The sequence below is a fragment of the Zingiber officinale genome, chromosome 11B, assembly GCF_018446385.1.
Source record: "Zingiber officinale cultivar Zhangliang chromosome 11B, Zo_v1.1, whole genome shotgun sequence".
Lineage (NCBI taxonomy): Eukaryota > Viridiplantae > Streptophyta > Magnoliopsida > Zingiberales > Zingiberaceae > Zingiber > Zingiber officinale.
The window spans coordinates 67,456,548-67,476,089 of record NC_056007.1 but is presented as its reverse complement, the minus strand read 5'-3'; positions in this window follow the sequence as shown (position 1 = coordinate 67,476,089).

Genomic DNA, 19,542 nt, shown 5'->3' with positions numbered 1-19,542 from the left:
AAGGGTGATCGGACGTCCGGTGTTGAGAAGTCCAAGTGAGTGAAGCTTGGCATATGGAGTCGGAGAGGGCTCGGTGGCTCGTTCTCCGAACTAGGTTAGAGAGGCACTCTAAACAGGGAGTTGGATCGGTGCGGTGACCGATCCGGTGATCTGCGTTGCCTGATCGGTGCGGTGACCGTCGATCGATGGCTCGCGGTTGCAATCTGATCGATGCGGAGACCGATCGAGGCAACGCAACCTTGCGAAGAAAACCGTGGATCGTGCTGGCGGCGATCCACCCGATCGGTCGGCGGACCGATCGGGATCGATGGCGAGAGGGCGAAGGCGATCGGTCTATGGACCGATCGGAGGTTCCTGATCGGTCCGGACCGATCGGGGCTTGATCGCGACACCTGATCGATGCGGGGACCGTCGGTGACAAACGAAGCTTCGCGCTGGGGCGATCGGTGCGGGCCGTCGGTGTTCTAAGTTGCGATGCAGCGGCTAGTTTCTTTTTCTTCTTCGCGGTATAAAGGTGAGGGCTTCTCTGAGGCTTCTTCTTCTTCCTTCGGAAGTTCTCTCTGAAGCTTCGCTTACGGTGCTCGAGCTTTCTGAGCTCAACCGTTGCTGAAGCTTCGCGTGAGCTTCCCCGACAGTTTTCTCGACTGGCTTGCTGTTGCATCTGTCCGTGGAGTTGCTACTTCATCCGGGACCTCAGTCGACGAGAAGGCAAGCTTGTTTGTTTTACATTCATTTTGTTCTTGCTATTCTCTTGTACTCCTTTGTTTGCTGTTGCAAAAGATTGTGGTGAGGTTTCTCCACCCATAAGGAGTTTATATTAGCCGGTTCTCCGGGGACTCATCCACCGACGGATTGACCGGACTCGTCCACCTTACGGACACGCCGAGGAGTAGGAGCCCTAATCTCCGAACCTCGTTACATCCATCGAGTTTGAGGTTTGATTTCTTTCCGTGTCGCTTCTATTGTTTTATTTCCGCTGCGCTAACTCGACATTGTAGAAAGAAACGCGAACGATTTGGGGCGGCTATTCACACCCCCCCCTCTAGCCGAGTACGAAGGATCCTAACAAGTGGTATCAGAGCGAGGCCGCTCTTCGACGGATCAACACCCGGGGGAGCACGGGCTAGAGATGGATCTCTATGGAGAAGATGTCACGATTCAACCCTTCTACGAGTCTCACGACAACTTCACATATTGGAAGGTAAGGATGATGTATTTTCTTAGGACTAATATGTTAAATTGGTTTTGTGTACAAGAAGGGTTTTCCCCACCGATGGATGAGGAAGGAAAACCTATCAAGAAGAAGGAGTGGACGAAAGAGCAAATCCACCAATCCACAATCAACGACGAGGTAACGAAAATTCTTGAATTTTCATTACCTAGTGATATCTTGCATAAGATAGGTGGATACAATAGTGCCAAGGAGTTGTGGAACAACTTGGCCAAACTTCATGAGAAGAACTCCACTTCAAGTCATGAAGAGGAGACAAGTGAGTCATCAAGTAGCTCACTTCATGGAGATAGAGAATTGGGAGTTGAGGGCTACTCAACATCCAAGGAAGAAGAGGAGGAGAGCTCTTCTTCAAGATCGGAGCAAGAAGAAGAAGCTTCTACCTCCGGAAGGGATGAGGAAGAGAGCTCACAACCATCCCCAAACCTAGGTAACTCAAGCAATTCAATTTCAAATAAGTTACATATAATATGCTTTGAGTGTAGGGAGTGTGGACATTACAAGAGCAAATGTCCAAAGAGAGTTAGGAAGACTCCACCGGCACCAAAGGTCAAGGAAGCCGGAGTCCCAACACGCAAAGGCAAGAAGCACGTGGTGTGCTTTCAATGCAAGCAACGGGGACACTATAGGAGCCAATGTCCGAAGGGGAGGAAACCTCGCAAGGACAAGAAACCGGGCACATCGATAGGGGGAGCTAAGGCAAACCCTAAGGTAACCTCTAAGGTTCATTTTTGCAATTCTAATAAAATGCATGCTAGGAGTTTTATTGCAATTGCAAATATTGATAAGCATGTTAACTCTAGGAACCAATACATGTGCTTAGGAGCTAAACATGTTAGCCTAGATAAGGAAAACATTAGAAATACCAACCCTAGGACTAACCCATCTAAGGCTAAGGATAACCTAGGTAGGAATCCTAAATCAACTAGACATATGCCTAGGAATACCTCAAGGAAGAGTGATAAATCAAAAATTGAGGTATTAGAGAAGGAGAATCAAGTCTTGAGGTCAAGACTTGATAATTTAGAAAAGGCTCTTAAAAACATAGAGAAGTCATCTCTAGGGTTTAAGGGTCAAAAACCAATGTCCAAGGACAAGAAAGGTTTGGGTCACAAACCTAAGTCCCAATTGGTCAAGCCCACTTATCATAATGTTCCATTCGATTATGGAACAAAACCTAAGGCTAGGAAGACCATTACCAAGGTCACAAGGGGAGTCACCCCTATAGTTGACCTTGATGAGACCCAAATGACCAAGGCTTTAAAGCCTAAGAGGGTCATTAGGAGGGTTGCTAGGGAAGTCATCCCTAGTGAATATTTAGTGAACCCAATGAGCTCAAATAGGTATTGGGTTCCTAGGAGCATCTTCTCTATCCCATAGATGGGTTAGAGAGTGTCAACTCCAATTAGAAGGGTAGTTAACCCAACTTTGAGGAAATTGACACTCAAGGAGCATTTTCAAGGTTTTTGGGAACCTTTGAAAATGAAATGGAATAATCTTTATCATTCACTCCTTGGAAGAGTAAGTTGTGCCAAAGTAAGAATATATTAATCTTACTTTAAATTGACACAATTTGGAAAAACCTAGAGAAATATCGAATTGGGATTTTGATATTCTCTTAGGTCCTGGCCTTAACTTAGAAGTGCTACTCTTGTAAAATTTTAAATGGTATAAATCAAACAAGAGATCAAGAAATGCCAATTTGGGTTTTGACATTTTCTTGGAGCACTTTGGGCAATCTAGGATTAGAATTTAAGTTAGCTAAGTGATTAAGGATACTTAGATAGGTAATCTAGGTATTTTATTTGTGTTAACTTGCCATGATTGGTTGCCATATGCCATGTCATGACATCATATTTAAGTTATGATCACTTGAAATGTCATGATAATGCTTAGGTTATTTATATGTCATGCTTTAGTTAAAATTCAAACTTTATACCATGACATCATGACATTGGCACATGTTTTTACTTATGATATCATTATATGCCATGTCATCATCTCTTGCATTATAATCAATAAAATTGATTTAAGGACAAACATATAATTTGATATTGAGATCAAATTGATGTTTAGAAAATGCATGAGAACTTAGTCTAAGTTGACCTTAACCCATATCTCACATCAAATTGACTTGGATGTGTTTGATACACTTTAGATGTGTGTGAGATATTAGGATCATGAGTTAGGATCAAGGTGCATAGTTCTTATACCTAGATGAGCCTAATTCAAGAAATGGAGGATCATAGGGAAAGCTTGTGTACAAGTCATGTACATCTAGCCCTAAGATTATGGTCCTAAATTCAAATGGTTTTAAAAGCATTTTAAAATTGATTTGAAAAACCTTGATGAAGCTTTTCTAGTGATAGCATTCATCATTGAACTTTGTGATACAAAGTTGAGTTAAAACTTGAACTATTTCAAAGTTTTTGAACTTTGTATCAAGATTTGAAAATGGAAACTATTTTCATAGAAAATTATTTTTCCTTGATAGTGTATGATATGAGGGATGTATCCTCGAAATTTCACAATTTTTCGAATTTTCTGGAATTTATTAGGGGTTTCTGAATTTCGGGAGAGGAAAAATCAGAAATCCCTGTGATCAGTGTCTGGATCGGTCGCTGGACCGATCCAGGGAGGGCTGGATCGGTCACTGGACCGATCCAGAGTGCTGTGGATCGGTCTGGTGACCGATCCAGTGAGGTCTGATAGCGTGCCAATGTGCTGAAATTCGACTGCATGTCTGAAATTTCGGCTGACAGTTGGTTTTTAGATTTATAAAGGTTTGAAACTCTCCAAGACATTGTTGGTGCAATGGTCAAGGGGGAGTTGGCCTTTAGGGGAGTTTTAACTATTAGTCAAGGGAGTTGACTTTTAGGGGGAGTTTTACTCCTTGAGGATTAGTGATATGGGATTATCACTAAGTGGATTGTTGAGCTTAGTATCAAGGGGAAAATAAGAGTTTCAATGAAAGGTATGGGACTTTCATTAGGAAGAAACTCTTGACCTTGATACCCTCCTTTCTCTTTTTGATGTGTGTCAAAAGGGGAGAGTGTTCATTGGAGAATTATTAGAGAACCCAAGTTAGGTTATCGGTTTAACCTAAGCTAGGGAAGATTGTCAAGGAATGTTCGAGGAAGAACATTGGAATACTTTTGATGTATGTCAAAAGGGGAGAATTATTAGAGAATCCAAGTTAGGTTATCGGGTTAACCTAAGGGAGAATGTCCAGAGAATGTTCAAGGAAAGAACATTGGACATTGGAAGATGGTTGGAAAACCTAAGTTAGGTTATCGGGTTAACCTAACTTGATTATGGATTTGTCAAACATCAAAAAGGGGGAGATTGTTGGTGCAACCTTAGGTCAAGGTTGACCTGGTTGACCCGACTCGAGTTGACTTGACTCGAGTTGTATTTTGATGTTTGACTTGGGAAGATTGTTGATGCAACTTTAGGTCAAGGGTGACCTAGTTGAGTTGCATGTTGATGTTGACACTCGTGAGGGGTTCTATTCTTGATATGGGACAAGAATAGATGTTTGGGAGATTATTGGTGTAATCGTTCGACTTGAGTTGACCTGATTCGGAAAAAGTCCAAGTATGGAGACTTGGCACGGAAAAGTCCAAGCAGGAGCTTGGCTGGAAAAGTCCAAGTATGGAGACTTGGCATTGGAAAAGTCCAAGCGGGGAGCTTGAAAAGTCCAAGTATGGAGACTTGGCAGAAAAGTCCAAGTATGGAGACTTGGCACGGAGAAGTCCAGTGAGTGGCGGTGGAAAGTCCTAACTGGGATGTTAGGCGGTTGGAAAGTCCCGGTGAGTAAAGCCGGTGGAAAGTCCTAAGCGGGATGTTAGGCGGTTGGGAAGTCCCGGTGAGTGAAGCCAGGCAAGGGAAAGTCTGGTGAGTGAAGCCGAGCAGTGGAAATCGTAGTGAGTGAAGCCAGGCAGATTGGAAATCTGGTGAGTGAAGCGGTGAAAATCCTAGTGAGTGAAGCTAGGTGAATGAGAAAGTCCTAACGGGATGTTAGGCGGTGTGAAATCTGGTGAGTGAAGCGGTGGAAAGTCCCGTGAGTGAAGCGGGCAAGGAAAATCAGATCGATCAAGGGTGATCGGACGTCTGGTGTTGAGAAGTCCAAGTGAGTGAAGCTTGGCATATGGAGTCGGAGAGGGCTCGGTAGCTCGTTCTCCGAACTAGGTTAGAGGGCACTCTAAAGCGAGGAGTTGGATCGATGCGGTGACCGATCCGGTGATCTCGTTTGCCACGATCGGTCCGGTGACCGATCGAATTAGATCGATGGCTCGCGGTTGCAATCGATCGGTGCGGGACCGATCAGAGGCAACGCAACCTGCGAGAAGAAACCGTGGATCGGTCTGGCCGATCCACCCATCTTTGATCGGTCGGCGGACCGATCGAGGAGAGGCTGGAGGGCGAAGGCGATCGGTCTATGGACCGATCAGAGGTTCCTGATCGGTCCAGGACCGATCAGGGCGATCGCGACACCTGATCGATGCGGGACGATCGGTGACAAACAAAGCTTCGCGCCTGGGCCGATCGGTGCAGATCGATGTTCTGCGTTGCGATGCAGCGGCTAGTTTCTTCATTGCTTCTTCTTCGCGGTATAAAGGTGAGGGCTTCTCAGGGCTTCTTCTTCTTCCTTCGGAAGTTCTCTCACACAAAAGCTGCTTGCTTACGGTGCTCAGAGCTTTCTGAGCTCAATTCTTGAAGCTTCGCGTGAGCTTCCCCGACAGTTTTCTCGACTGGCTTGCTGTTGCATCTGTCCGTGGAGTTGCTACTTCATCCGGGACCTCAGTCGACGAGAAGGCAAGCTTGTTTGTTTTACATTCATTTTGTTCTTGCTATTCTCTTGTACTCCTTTGTTTGCTGTTGCAAAAGATTGTGGTGAGGTTTCTCCACCCATAAGGAGTTTATATTAGCCGGTTCTCCGGGGACTCATCCACCGACGGATTGACCGGACTCGTCCACCTTACGGACACGCCGAGGAGTAGGAGCCCTAATCTCCGAACCTCGTTACATCCATCGAGTTTGAGGTTTGATTTCTTTCCGTGTCGCTTCTATTGTTTTATTTCCGCTGCGCTAACTCGACATTGTAGAAAGAAACGCGAACGATTTGGGGCGGCTATTCACACCCCCCCCTCTAGCCGAGTACGAAGGATCCTAACATATGGGAGCCCAACCCAATGGATATCTAATCCAGTACAATGCCACTGCTAAAATAAAATACTGATTATAGCTAAGTTCTTCTTATATTGCTATTTCTAGGTTATCTGAACCTAGAGCTAGGTTATCTGAACCTAGAGGCGACTGTGGGAGCCCACCCATTGGACCGTAGTCCCATATAAGCTGTCTTAAAGCTAAACATACTGAATGAATGCTTCTATTGCATTTAGCTAAGCTAGTGAAATGCTTAAGTTGCATTTTAACCGTGCTAATAATTTAATCGAACACTTGGTATGTGCTAATTCGCATCCTTTGTGCCGAAAATCTACATACTACTAAATTGAAGCATAAAATTCATACGGAAGCTACTTATACTGCAGGTGAGGGGTTTCTTACCTCTTGCGCTAGTTTTCTTACGAATCTAGTCGCTAGTTTTCCGGTGGAGACGATCTTCTCGATGATTCTCTTGCGTCCACGCGTTCTTCTCGCAGAGAAAAACGTCTTAGTGTCAGAGTCGTCGCCGGAAGGTGCTCCTATGGCCGTTGGGACGGAAACCTAGCCTTCTTGGTCTTGGGCGCCGAGAAGGAAAACGAGAGAAGGGAGGGGCGGCGTGACTAGGGTGAGGAAGAGGAGAAGTTGCGTTAAAAAAAAAAACAACCCCACTTAATAATTTTCTATTTATATTAAGTGGTAACTTCGGCTCAACTTACATATAAATATTACTGATTCCCTTTCCTTTCAGCACGGCCCTGCTGGGTTCACTTTGTTACTAGAGCTATCTAAAAGTTATCGGACTCGATAGGTCCCGGGTTCGATTCCCGCTTAAGCTACTTACGTTCTATTTATTTTTGCTACTTTCCCTACTCTAAAAATTCCATAAAAATATCCTAAAATTCCAGAAAAATCATAGAATATTTATAAAATAATTTTGAGAATTTTCGGGCGTTACAGACATGATTTTATTACTACCCTATTTACTATATTGTCCTAACTCTGTTTTACATGGTAGATATAACCTTTGATTGCCTAGACTAATCTTTTCTTGAAGGGAGAAGGTTGTTCAAGAAAAGGACTTCGGACACCCGGAAGGGATCCGAGTAGCTGGAAGGGATCCAGACGCCTGGAAGGGATCCGGGCGCCCGGAGCAGGCTGGCCTAGCCGGGTCGTAGGCGCCCAAGCAATCCGGGGTGCTCGGACTTGGTCCAAGCGCCTGGAACTGAAAAATCATCCACAAGCTAACGTGGAGCGCGTCGATTGGTCGAGCCATGTGGTCCGGGCATTCGGAGAGGTTCCAGACGCCCGAAATAGACCTATTTAAAGGCCTTCAACCCGGAGCTTCAAAACAACAACGATGACAAGTTTCTCTCCTGCTCGGTGCTCTGAAAATGCTCCTACAACGTTGTGAAGCTCTTTCGACAACCGGCGATCAAGACTTTCCCATTTTGTTGCTATTGGTAATTGTTATTTCCAGTTCTTGTACTTAACTCTTATAAACTTTTTGCGAACTATTAGTAGATTTCCCAACGAAAGTACTTAATGAGTACGGGTCTTGGAGTATGAGTCATCGAAGGCTTCGAGTCAAGTAAAAATATGAAGGGTTTTGCTCCACTCACAGTTTTCATCTCTCTAGACATGGTTAAGTGGGTAGATATAATTTGCAAAGAATTGAGGACAATTCAACTGAAGTAAACATGTGAGAGCAACACTTCTGAAGTGGCTTCCCTGCACCTCCCAGTGGAATGGTCGTTTCCAGTAAATGTGGACTTAAATAGCCGCACTTACTGAAGTGTCTGCAAAGGCAAGGCTTCATAAGGACAGAATCATCATAATCTTCCATGTGCACGTATCATTTTCACACTTAATTTCAACTTCTACAAAAATATCATCAATTGTCATACTTGCTAATAGTCTCGATCTTCTGCGACATTATTCCTCAGCTGATAAAGACTTTGGACGAAGCACTGAGGACCCGTGATCCACTAAATTAAGCGATTAACATCACATATACTACTCCTTTTGAAGTTTATGAAGTTGGAATCCACGTTTCAATACGCTAGCTCTGTTGACTTAGTTTATTAATTAGCTGCCTCCCTTGCCCATTATATATATATATATATTCCAGTTATCCTATGAGTTTATCATTATAGTTTTTGGGAGCAGACTTTCACTATCATTTGTGGATTAAATATATATCTATGGGTAGATCATTAATTGATTGGTAAAGATAACATTTGTAGAGTTTTTTTTAATTAGTTGGATGACATAGTAAATTGATAATATTCTTGCAGTGCCATATACAACCAGAAAAATTTTAGGATAAGGTTATTCATGACGAAAGAACAGCATGAGTAGTGTACCTAATCTATATGTATATATATAGTTAAGTGTCGGAAGCAACACAAATAATTAAACATTTGCTATGGTATATCTGAAGGAATCTGGTATGTTGTTTAAACTTTGGAGAATGGAGTTCCACAGGAATAACGTGCCACTTATGGTTAAACTAATATATTTTTTTAATTATTTGTTGATTATAAGTTTTTTTTTGTCTTAAATTTTCTTTCAGTTATTGCTGATGAGTTGCTATTTAATTTTTTTAATTGTTTGAAACTTATGTTAACTTTAGTAAAAAAATAAAAATCTATACTTAACATATGTTTAATTATAAGTTATTCCTTTGTAACTTACATGCAATAATTAAAATGCAGTTACTCCAACCTGATTGGTAAAGATAACTTTTTATTTATTTTTTTAGGGAAGTTGTAACTTTTATTAGAGGTAAATATTAAATTATAATATTTCTATCCAAGCAAGAAAATTCATGCTCTTCCCAGATAAGCGGAGAGGGGGCTAAGAAACAAAATGAATACTATTATATGCCATAAAATTGTTTATAGCTTATGTCGTATCCATAAGTTTTTGAACTAGTCGAATACGAGACCCTGTGTAATTAAGGTACTTATTAACGTCTGTGACTCCTTGCATGGTGATTAATGAGTTAGAAACAACTCAGAATTTTCACAACCATCGTGAGTAGGCAAATCTCACTCCTTTATAGATAACTATGAGTTCACCCTAAGTCCCTGGTGATGGTAGCAGAATGTTTATTCCAAAAGTATAAAGCTTACTTCCTTGGGAGTCTTCACACTACAACCCCCCCTCCCCCGACCTTTCGTTTACACACGCATCAAATTCCACTTGCAAAGTCACAGGTGGTGGGGTCATCCCAAGTGGAGGTTCTGGTTGGTTCGAGATAGTGGGCTTGGACTCCTGGTAATCACACAAAAGCTTATCGCACTAACTCATGTTGTGTCTTAGCTCTTTCCTGTTGTTCCTATTAGTGCAGTTGACATCAATGGTCAAATCTAAGTTTTGATGAATGACAAATAAATTAAAGTTATGTGTTGTGTGATCTAATCTTTCTACCAAGTGTGCAAAACTTGACTAGTCTGAAACCAGGTTGAAATCTAGCTAGTTTTGAAAGACTTGATAGCTAGTGTAGAAGTCCAAATAAGTCAACGAGTGACCTGATATTTGGCGAGAAGTTCGACTGGGTCCACAGGACCTGATATTTGGCGAGAAGTTCGACTGGGTCCACAGGACCTGATAATTGGCCGAAGTCTAGTTGGGTCTGCAGATCTGACAACTGACAGAAAGACCAAGTGGACCATGTGAGAGTCAAGCGATTCTGCATGGTAAGTAAGGTAAGTCACGGAGGAGAGAGTGTTGGTGCAAGTTGCACTAATAATCTAGTTTTGATGTATAACAAATAGGTTAAAGTTAGATGTGATATTTGTTTAACATTTTCTACCAAGTATGCAGGAGTTGACTGGTCTGAGAGACCAGACACTAGGCTGAAATCCAGCTAGGTCTGCGGGCTTGATAGCTGCTGGGAAGTCAAAATAGGTCCGCGGGGCTTGATATCTAGCAGGAACTCTGGTTGGGTCAACGGGACCTGACAACCGGTCGAAATTCAACGAAAACTTAATTACAATTATTTTAAAACTTAATTAAAATTACTTTAAATTTTAATTAAAATTATTTTTAAACTTAATTAAAATTACTTTAAAACTTAATTAAAATTATTTTAAAAACTTAATTATTTAAAAACTTAATTAAAACCACGAACAATACTAACAAAACCTAAATTTATCCTTTAACCAAACTTTGGCTTAACTCCTACATTTTTATAGGAATCCAAAGCTATGGATAAATGGATCTTGGATAGTGGCTGCTCCAGACACATGACTGGGGATCAGCATAAATTTACAAACATCGAATTCAAAAACTTAGGGTCAGTTGCCTTTGGAAACAATGACAAACTAAAGGTAATCGGAACAGGTGAAATTCAATTACGATCTAACATATCAATCAAAAAAGTTTTACTTGTTGAACATTTTCGTTATAATTTTCTTAGTATAAGCCAACTATGTGATTCAGGATTTAAAGTAAAATTTCTATCTTCTGAATGCTTAGTAAGTTACAATGATTCTACCAATATATTACTCAAAGGTTTTAGAGATAAAAAGATATATTCAATTCATCTACCTAAAACATTACCCAAATGTTTTCTAACGAATCATGATGAAACTTGGTTATGGCATAGGAGATTAGCTCACACCCACTTTAGAAATTTATCAAACTTAAACAAAAATGGTTTAATCAAGGGCTTACCAAAATTAGGTAATCCTAAAACTAAATTTTGTAATTCTTGTCAACAAGGCAAACAAATTAAATCAACTCATAAACTTACTAATCAAGATAGAACAAATAGAATACTTGACCTATTACATTTAGATTTATTTGATTCTCATGGAATAAAATCTTTAAATGGAAGTCTTTACTGCCTAGTAATTATTGATGACTATTATAGATATACTTGGGTTAAATTCTTATCTAATAAACATGAAACCTTTGAAACATTTAAAAAATTTTGTAAACAAATAGAAAATGAAAAAAAAATTAAAATTAAGAAAATAAGAAGTGATAATGGAGGAGAATTTTAAAATCAAAATTTTAATAGTTTTTGCTTAGAAAAAGGTTATCACCATGGGTTTTCATGTCCAAAAACTCCACAACAAAATGACCTAGTAGAACGTAAAAATAGAACTTTACAAGAAGCTGCAAGAATAATGTTAAATGAATATAATTTATCTAACTATTTTTGGACTGAAGCTGTTAATACAACTTGTTATATTCTAAATAGAATTACACTTAATAAATATCAAAATAAAACATCTTATGAAATTTATTTTAATAAAATTCCTAACATAAAGTATTTAAGAGTATTTGGTTGTAATGTGCATATATTTAACGTTAAAGATTACTTAGGTAAATTTATCTCAAAAACTCAACAAGGCATCTTTCTAGGCTATTCATCTACAAGTAGAGTCTATAGGGTTTATAATAAGTCTACACAAAAAATTAAGGAAACTACTAATGTAACCTTTAATGAAAACAATAAAATTTCCATTAATCAAAATGGTTTAGTTGATCAAGAAGAAGAAGAAAGACTAGTACAAATCAACCCACTTGAAAATTCTAATCCACGAATATTAAAATCCAATCCTAACCATCCGATTAACCAAATCATAGAAAATCCTGAACTAAGGGTTCAAACAAGATATGCTTTTAGAAACTTAAGTCAAATAGCACTAATATCCAAAATTGAACCTAAAAACATAAACGATGCATTGTCAGAACCTGACTGGGTAATTGCGATGCAAGAAGAGTTAAATCAGTTTGAACGAAATCAGGTTTGGGATTTGGTACCTCCACCAAAAGATAAGACAGTTATTGACACAAAATGGGTGTTTAGGAACAAATTAGATGATCAAGGGCATATCTTAAGGAATAAAGTTTGTTTGGTAGCGAAAGGGTTTAGTCAAGTTGAAGGACTAGATTACGACGAAACTTATGCCCCGGTAGCAAGACTTGAATCAATAAGAATGTTGCTAGCCTATGCAGCATTTAAAGGTTTCAAGTTATACCAAATGGATGTTAAATAGGTTTTTCTAAATGGATATATTAAGGAAGAAGTCTACGTAAGTCAACCACCCAGATTTGAGGATCTAGAAAACCCTAACTATGTCTTTAAGCTAAAAAAATGCATTATATGGACTAAAACAAGCACTTAGGGCTTGGTACGAAAGACTGTCTAGTTTTCTAAAATCAAAAGGGTTTAAAGAAGGACAAATTGATCCTACACTTTTTATTAAAACCTTTGATTCCGACATTTTTATAGCTCAAGTCTATGTTGATGATATTGTATTTGGTTCAACCAACTCAAAATTATTAAAGGAATTTGTAACTTTAATGGAAAATGAATTTGAAATGAGTTTGGTTGATGAATTAAACTATTTTTTAGGGCTTCAAATTATACAAACTAAAGATGGTAACTATGTACATCAAACTAAGTACACAAAAGACCTTATTAAAAAATTTGGCATGGAAAACTCAAAAGAACTTAAAACACCTATGGCAAGTAACATTAATCTTAATAGTGATGAAAATGGAAAATCTGTTGACTTAAAGGTTTATAGAAGCATGATAGGAAGTTTACTTTACCTAACTGCAAGCAGACCCGATATTTTATTTGCAGTCAGTATGTGCGCCCGATATCAAACTTGTGCGAAAGAGTCCCATTTATCCTTGGTTAAACGAATTATTAAATATTTAAAAGGAACCATTAATGTAGGAATTTGGTATCCTAGAACTTCGTAATTTGACCTGGTCGGGTATTCTGATTCTGATTATATCGGGTGTAAATTGGATAGAAAGAGTACCAGTGGAGGATGTCAATTGCTAGGTTCATCTTTAGTTAGTTGGTTTAGTCATAAGCAACAATGTGTTGCATTATCGACCATCGAAGCCAAATATATAGCAATGGGTGAATGCGTAGCCCAATTGTTATGAATGTTTCATACCTTAAAAGACTTTAATTTAAATTATAAAAATGTAAAAACCTACATTAATAATATTAGCTCTATAAATCTAACTAAAAATTCAGTATATCACTCTAGAACTAAACATATAGAAGTAAAACATCATTTCATTAGAGATCATGTTTCCAAAGGGGATATTGAATTTAACTATATTGAATATTGTTAGGATCGGTAGGGGGGGGGGGTGAATGACTCACTTCGTTTTCTTGATCAACTTGATTTTGCGCAGCGGAAACTCGAAGACAATGCTAACTCGGATATTTACTTGGTATCCACCTCCCCAAGGAGGTGACTAATCCAAGGATCCACACCACTCACACTCTTCCATTATCAAAACCCTCCTTCTCAGAATTACACCGAAGGTAGAGAAACCTTACACGGTTATAACTCTCCCTCTCCAAAGTAAAGGATCACACTCACCACAATGAAGAAGAAAAGAAAGATTACAGGCTTTAGAAAGGCTTCTTCTTCGCTGAGTGAGATTTGAGAAAGTAGCGAGAGGGAGATTCTGAACTTGAGCACCTTTTGAAGATCTTGAGCACTTGAGAGAGTTGAGACCTTGGCGAGCAATGGAACAGTATTTCTTTCTATTTCTTATCTCTTTTCTTTTTTTTCGTGCCTTTAAACGTTGAGAAAACTAGTCGTTTCACACGTAGCCATCGCCGTGAATCGATCAGAGTCATATTTGGATCGATTCATAAGTATCCGTTGGAAACCATCGCATCACGATCAATGGCTTAGATTGCTTCACTTGAGTTTGAATCGATCGGTGGAATTCATGAATCGATTCAGACTTCTACTTGTGAAATCGCAGCTCTGTGAATCGATCGGCTGATCGATCCAGGGGAAATCTGTGCTTCGCACAGAGGCTTCCTGGATCGATCACTCGATCGATTGGATTTCCCCAATCTATCGGCTGATCGATCCAGAAGCATTCTGTGCTTCGTACAGAAGCTTCCTGGATCGATCGCTCGATCGATTGGATTGCCCCAATCGATCGGTTGATCGATCCAGAAGCACTCTGTGCTTTACGCAGAATCTTCCCAATCGATCAGCCGATCGATTGGCTTCCTTCCAATCGATCGACTGATCAATCCAGAGGCATTCTGCCTTACAGCCGTGTCTAAATCAATTTTTCAATCGATTTCTGATACGCGAGGGATCATGCATCCAGCTTTATGACCTGCAGGGACTTCTCTTTCCAAGAATCCGGTCCTCGACCTTCTTGGACTTCTCTCACCTTGCATCCGGTCTTCTGACCTGCAAGGATTCTTTTGCCAAGAATCCGGTCCTTGACCTTCTTGGACTTCTCTTGCCTTGCATCCAGTCTTCCGACCTACAAGAACTTCTCCTGCAAACTCACACTGTATGTTAGATCCAACGTATTAACCTAAACTTAAATAATTGTCAAACATTGAAACTTCCAGGGCATGATTGCACCAACAATCTCCCCATTTTTTATGTTTGACAATCTATTTAAGTTTAGGCCAATTTTCAATATACCATAATAGTACAAAAATAAATAATGATTGCAACAACACTGAAAATGATCTGAGTTAAACATAAGCAGTAAGTATGAGCATACACAGTAAGCTTAAGTTTCAATTTAAATTTTATTTAGCATGAACTTCAAAATATATTATTTAGCATGAATTTCATCATATATCTCCCCCTTTGTCAAATATAAAAAAAAAAACAGAACTCCCCCTCAAAATGTGTACTAAGCTAACACAATAAACCCAAGGATTACTCCCCCTAAACCACACAGATATCAACAAAATATAACCATGTGAATTATAGAAACAAAAGAAAAGGGAGAACAAGTAGCATATCATATATCCAAAAATAAAATAGAGTTCACATAAGGACTCTATTACAACCATCCATAAGACGTACAATAACATATCACAATTATTGTGGATGACTCATACTCTAGAGGACTATAAACTTACTTATAACAATGTTCAAGTTCTTTGTGATAATGTGAGTACAATCAACTTGACCAAAAATCCCGTTCATCATTCAAGAACGAAACACATAGAGGTTAAACATCATTTTATTCGTGATCATGTCACTCGAGGTGATATCATTTTAAATTATGTTGGATCAAAATCAAACTTAGTCGATATCTTCACTAAACCTCTTCCCGAAGTTTCTTAGAAGGGAATTGGGAATGTGTTGTATTGATTAAATCACATCCTCCATGATCGATTGGAAGGAAGCCAATCGATCGGCTGATCGATTGGGAAGATTCTGCGCAAAGCACAGAGTGCTTCTGGATCGATCAGCCGATTGATTGGGGCAATCCAATCGATCGAGCGATCGATCCAGGAACTTCTGTACAAAGCACAGAATGCTTCTGGATCGATCAGCCGATCGATTGGGGAAATCCAATCGATCGACTGATCGATCCAGAGGCATTCTGCCTCACAGCCGTGTCTAAATCGATTTTCCAATCGATTTCTGATACGCGAGGGATCATGCATCCAGCTTTATGACCTGTAGGGACTTCTCTTGCCAAGAATCCGTTCCTCGACCTTCTTGGACTTCTCTCACCTTGCATCCGGTCTTCTGACCTGCAAGGATTCTTTTGCCAAGAATCTGGTCCTCGACCTTCTTGGACTTCTCTTGCCTTGCATCCGGTCTTCCGACCTGCAAGAACTTCTCCTGCAAACTCACACTGTATGTTAGATCCAACGTATTAACCTAAACTTAAATAATTGTCAACACATTGAAACTTCCAGGGCATGATTGCACCAACAAATCTAAATCTAACTTGGCTGATATTTTTACTATCTTGTGGTAGTTAGCCTTGTATAACGGTTGGACATTTCATCATAAGGACATTTTTTTCCTTAATCTTTCTACCCTTGCTTGGACTTTTAGGTTGTCATCAATTTTAGGGGGAGCTTTGAGCTATTTTACAAGTTTTCAAAACTTTTCCATTTTAAAATTCATTTTGAAAATCATTTTTGAAAACTTTTCCGAAATATTTCAAAAATTCATCTTCCTATATCTTACTATGTTTTTTCAAAATCATTTTTTGAAAACTTCTTCGAAATATTTCAAATGTTTCAACTTAGTAGATATTTTCTTGTTTTATTTTTAAGCTTCCTACCTTCAAAAATTTTCAAATATTATTAACTTGATGTAAATTTTCAAATATTATTAACTTGGTGAAAATTTTTAACTCTAAAATGAGTCTTCATGTTTTCAAACCTCTATTATTCTTTCAAAACTCAAATCGTTTCAAACTTTTATACATATGTTCAAAAATGTTATATTTCAAAAACTTTTGAAATTTAAAAGTTCAAAATTAAGTTAGATTGTTAACTTTCCTTTTTGCACTCTAAGGTTTCCTTTTTTATTTGGCTTTATAGTTATCCCTTATTTTTGATGTGTGTCAAAGGGGGAGAGATAGTGAATTCAGGGGGAGTTGTTTAACTCAGGGGGAGAGTTAAAAGTTAAATTGCTTGTTTACTTAATTTTGGCATATTTAAACTTAACTTTGAACCTTGATTGTCAAATATCAAAAAGAGAGAGATTATTGGTGCAAGTTGCACCAGAATCAAACCAAAGTTTTGATGTTGTCAAAGGTTCAAGTTAAGTCTTGTTGTGATCTAACAAGTTGACTAAGTGTGCAGGCTATTTACTCAACTGAAAAAACCTAGTTGGAGGCTAGGCAGGAGAAATATTAACAGATCGTAGAACCCAGGTGCAAGTCCAAGTGGGTCGAGGGGACCCGACGCTTGGCGGTGCGATCGAGAGATCTGGAGGACCGAAGATCAAGGAAAAAGTCCTGGCGAGCCGATCAAAGCTAAGTGAAAAGTCCAAACTAGATCTAGAGGATCTAAGTTTGGCAGGTAGGTTAAGGTAAACAAGTGGAGGAGTGATAGTGAGGTCGAGTTCCCGAAGGGGACAACCTTAGGTCGCTGATCCAACTGAAGAAATCGGGAAGATTTCCAAGTTGAGATCAAGACAGTTCTACTGTCTTCTATATTACTCATGCATTATAATATTATTACTGTGCTAACATCTATTTTGCAGGATTCTTTTATGTCTAACACTGTGTTGTAGGTCCGGCTAGATCAGTCGACCGAACCAGAGGATCGATCAACCGAACAAGAAGAAATCAAGCCAGTGGGTAGATCAGACGAGAACAAATCAGAGCCCGATCAAAGTTTGATCGGTCAACCGAATAGTAAGATCGGTCGACCGAACCATGATGACTCAGCATAGGCCAGTTCATCAGCACAGATCAAAAGCAAAAGGAAAAGACCTGATCGTGTTAGGATGTATACTAAAAGTCTAGCTTTTGGTATAAACATTTATAAGAATCACATTGGTCAAGTGTCTACATTTATATATACCAAATGTAGATATTCAATTAATTTATATTACAGATAACATAGTGTGTGGTGTCACACATAGAAGATCGTGTTATCAGTTCTTTATAAATTATAAACAGTAGCTCACGACCAAGATGGAAAGGAACAAACCATTGGAAGGTCATAGTGTAATTAGGTATTAGTTTATCTTAACTATATAATTACACTAGTACACTTAGAGTGTATTGAGTAGGATCATTAGAGGTCGTTTCTTTTTATACTGACTTTATAAAGGAACAAAGACCTCAGTTATTATGGAAGTGTGTGCTCTTAATCCTAATATAATAACAAGCACATATATTTGATATTTATTTCTTTAATTTATCAATGGGTGAGATTTAGTTCGATAAATCAATAAGCCCGATAAGTTGGGAAATGATATCACTTATAGTGTGTGTTGTTGATTATAGAAGAAAACTGTGTCCTAGTGATCTAGGTTGATAATGTCCCAAAGAGGAGCTCATAAGGATTGTCATGTTAAACCCTGCAGGTGGACTTAGTCCGACATGACGATAAGGTTGAGTGGTACTACTCTTGGACTAAGATATTAATTAAATGAGTTGTCAGTAACTCACTTAATTAGTGGGCATTCGACATCTTAAACACAGGGAGACTAACACACTCATAATAAGAAGGAGCCCAAAAATATAATTTGGGATTCGTGCGGTAGTTCAATAATAGTTCTTTAGTGGAATGAATTATTATTGATGAAATTAAGTTATGTGTTCGGGGTGAACATGGGATGCTTAATTTCATCGAGAGACCAAAACCAATTCCTCCTCTCGGTCCCTATCGTAACCTCTTGTATATAGAGATTTATACCCACCACATACCCACCTTCTTACCCAACCTATAGGGGCCGGCCAAGCTAAGCTTGAAGCTCAAGTGGATGAGCCAAGTTGGTGGTCGGCCAATAGCTTGGAGCCCAAGCTTAGGTGGCCGGCCACATCATATTAATTAAGGATTTTTATTAAAATTATTTCTTATGTGGATATCATGGTTTAAAAAGAGAGTTTAAAATTTAAAATTTTCCTTTTATAGCTTTCTACAAAAGATTAAGAAAAGATTTGAAATCTTTCCTTATTTGTAGATTGAAAGGAGATTTTATTTTTGAGAAAACTTTCCTTTTTAACCATGTTCATGATTTAAAAGAAAGTTTAAAAATTAAATATCTCTTTTATAAGTTTCTACAAGAGATTAAGAAAAGATTTGATATCTTTCATTATTTGTAGATTGAAAGAGATTTTAATTTTTTTAGAGATAACTTTCTTTTTATCCACATGTTTAAAAGAAAGATTTTAATTTATAAAATTTCCTTTTTACTAACCAATCATGAAGGGATAAAAATTATTGGAGAAATTTTTATAAATTTCCAGAAGCAAATAAGGAAGTTTTAATTTGTATTTAAAATTTTATTTGCTTGGAGATTTTTAGTGTGGCCGGCCATATGAATTGAGAAAATAAAATTGATTTTGAATTAATTAAATTTTCTTTTTCATGGCAAAAGAATTAAGGAAGTTTTTATTAAAATTTCCTTATTTGCCAAGACCAAGGATTATAAAAGAGGAGGTAGAGGTGCCTTCATGGTGAACGACTCTATTTCTTTTTCTCTCCCTCTCTTCCTTGGTGTGGTCGGCCAACATATCTTTCTCTTTTCTCTTCTCTCCACTTTATGGCCGAACCACATCTTTTTCTTGGAGTCCTTGTGGTGGCCGGATCTTGCTTGGAGAAGAAGGAGAGAAAAGGAGACAATATTTCTAGAATCCCTTGGAGCTTGGTGGTGGCCGAACCTCTTTATCCTTGG